The following is a 3424-nucleotide window of genomic DNA, read 5'->3' as shown; positions in this document are numbered from 1 at the left end:
ATCAAAGTAGAAGAGTGATAATGAAGTGTATTTTTATATATACTAACATTGAATACCTTGTTTTTTTACTAGGAAACATGTACAATAACCTAACACTTTACAACCCAGAAACAAATTCTTCTGTTATTGTGCATATAAATGATCTTTCCATACAGCAATAAACTTTTTATAATTTGAGAGTCTGGAAAAAATAAGAAAAAAATTTTAGTATATATTTCATGAACTATATCAACATTAAAATTTAAGAGCTGGTATATTTCAATTTCTTGTAACACCTGAGAAAAACTCAAACACATAATAAAATGCATTGTACAAAACATTTAAAATATAATCTATTTGTATTTGCTTTCATGATCTCAGATTGTAAATGTCTACCACAGTTTTCACAATTTATATGAAAAGCAAGATTTATCTATGTTAATTTCAAGATGGCATTTAGTCATTTGAATGCTTACCTCCACATATGGTAAACTATAGGGATGTGTGAAGTTTCATAAAAGGTAAATTGCACAGAAAGAATGGAAAAGCCAGAATGGTATAAATGATTCTGAAAAAATGGAGAAATATTAACTAAAGTTGTGCACTTTCACAGCAGGTAAATATCATGGTTTTGCTAGTAATCTGTGCTTTAGATTGCAATAAATTGTTCCTATTTTTCTTTCCATTGTATAAGACACTAACTTGGCTTCATGAAACTAAGCATGCATGTCATCTCCCACCTCATTTTCTTTTGAATGTAGGAGGGGAAATATAATACAAACTGTTCTGGTGCACAATAATCTATTTTACAGTTGCATGCAAGAAAACCATCCCAGAAAACTTGGCAAGATAGCATTCAGATTTCTTCACGTCATTTCTGTCTTTTATTTCATTCCTTCCTTTACTGCCATTATCATGCATGCAAAAAACAATCCATGTATGCAGGAACACAACAGAAATATTTAGTAATACAGTCTTATAGACATGAGATAAACAGTCATTACTTTGAAAAAATGGTATGCTTTCTGTGGATAGATATGAAGTCAGTGGGCATAGGCAGAATTTGACAGGACCAAATCATAAGACAATTTTTCAAAACATGATTTTTAAATAGAAAGTAAATGGTTTCAACTTGGTTTCTATTTTTTATGTCCTGTATGGACACCTTGCTTTGAGGTTATAAAGGATTTCTCTCTACAGTTCTTAAATTTATATTTGCAATCTGTCCTCTTGTTATTTTCAATTGCCTTTTGGATATCTTCATTCAGATGTCATGCAGGCACCTTAAACCCAGTGAACCCAAACTGAACTCCTTTTCTTTTCCCCAAACCTGGTCCTCCTTCTGTATGTCCTGGCTCAGTTCCAGGTGTCAACATCTACCCATTTCCTTAAGCTAGATGTCAGCCTCTGATTCTTCCACATCCAATTGATTGGATGTTGTTGATTCCACCTCAAAATTGTTTCTGGAATCTATCCCCTCCTCTTCATTCTCACAGCTATTAATTTAGTTCAGACTCTCTTCTGTACTTTTACAATGACCTAATTAATAATGACTTCTTACTAGGTTCCTTTGCTTCCAGTCACTTCCATATCCAATCTATCCTTTATGTACTAACCAGAGGTTTTTGTTTGTTTGCTTTGTTTTGGTTGGTTGGTAGGTTTTTTAAAAAAATACAAATCTAGAACAAATTCCTCTCTTTTCAAAAACCACTCAGTACTCCTAGGAGCCTACAGGATCAAGTTCAAAGTCTTTCGAGTGGCATACAAGGTTCATAGACTTCTCTTTTCAACCTCACTTTTCCTTTCAAACTCATTGCTGGGATGCTTCATGTATTTTATTTCTTCCTGTTAAACCAAACTACAAGGTAGTCCTCAAAGAAAGCTTATCATTTCTATAAGCTAGTAGTTCATAACCAAGAGGACATATCAAAATCGCCTGGGAATTTTTAAAAAATAAAATAAAATTCCCTTTCTCATCTCAGGCCCACAAAATCAGAATCTGTACAAATGGAGCATAGTATTTGTATTTTAACCAGGTTGTCAGGTGATGAGGGATACACATGCCTAGTTTAGGCACTTGTTTATACCATTCCTTTTACACTAAATTGGTTATTTAGCATCTGTAATGCCCACTCTTTTCCACTCCCTCTTCCCAAATCTCTACCTGGCTACCTCCTACTCATTTTTCAAGGCTTAGCTTAAATATCATCTCCTTTGTGAGGCCTTCTACGATCTACACAGGTAAAATGAATTGCTCTCTGGTGCCTGTTGCTGTAGCAATTTTTCATGTACTGATACTATAATAATGTTGAGTGCTCCTTGTTTTTTATTTATGGTATTCTCCTGTGAGAATGCAAACTCCTTGTGTTTACTCCCAGGCCTTATCAGAGTTCCTGGCACTGTGATAAAGAAATACGTGGGGAAGAAAGAAAGGAGGAGAAAAGAAAGTGAAAAAGGGAAAGGTGGAATGGCCCAGGCGTCCTTTGAGGCCACATGAGAGTAGAAAAATACATTGTCTTCTATTTCTTATCAAAAATCTCCTGTTACAGTCTATAATTGAAACCCTGTGGTGGGCCTTATGGTATAACATACTGAATTTTAGCTAATCTTAAAATATCTATTTGGCACAGGAAAAAAAAAGAGTAGAGTGAGAGATTTGCTTGTCTACAAAGTTGAGTTTTTGCCCCAGGAACTTCTGGTAGTCCCTGATAACAGTCCGGCAAGGGGTGCCTGTTACTTTACTGCTCTGTTCATGTTCTCCTGAGTACAACAGTAACAAAACTGTGAGAGTTTTTACTACAGGATGACAGAACCTCAGCAAGCAAGTTGAAGGATAGTAATTTTACATAACTGCCTTTCTTAGAGGTGCTGGCAACAACTTCCTTTTCCTTAGTGTGAGCTGATGGCATAGTCACTTCCTTTTTGGTTTCACTGCCGGTTTTTTCCTGTTTTTAACTGCCACCTTTGACTAGAACTGTTTTCTTGAGAAGCCTACAAATTAAAGAACAAGCGGTCAATTCAAGACATTTAAAAGAGTTAATTCAGAGGGGAAAATGTCACCTAAATTGGTTATTTAGCATCATTTTGTCATAACACATGAAAGGTTCTCCTTTGACTAAAAAACACACACTGAAGGGGAACCAGACAAAATGGCATAGATGATAGAAGCTTCGTCATCCCCTCTTGCGACCACATCAAAGTGGAGATGGAAACATGGTGCAAACAGTAAGCAGAGTCACCTAGGGGTCTAGGTGAACAGAAGCCCTACAACTAGAGAGAGAAATAAGAAATCACCCTGCAACAGTTGGAGGTAAGAGGCGGCGAAGATGCAAGGCTGCTCGGTCCCCAGCAGCTGAGTGGGACAGAGGCTGTGGCAGCCTGCAGCTGCATACATCTCCTAAAGGGGCTGAGTCCATGACCAAACTTTCACGGTGACACACCACCT

This window comes from Pteropus alecto, unplaced genomic scaffold, assembly GCF_000325575.1.
Source record: "Pteropus alecto unplaced genomic scaffold, ASM32557v1 scaffold19, whole genome shotgun sequence".
NCBI classification, from domain to species: Eukaryota; Metazoa; Chordata; class Mammalia; order Chiroptera; family Pteropodidae; genus Pteropus; species Pteropus alecto.
Note: the sequence above shows the minus strand (reverse complement) of the source record.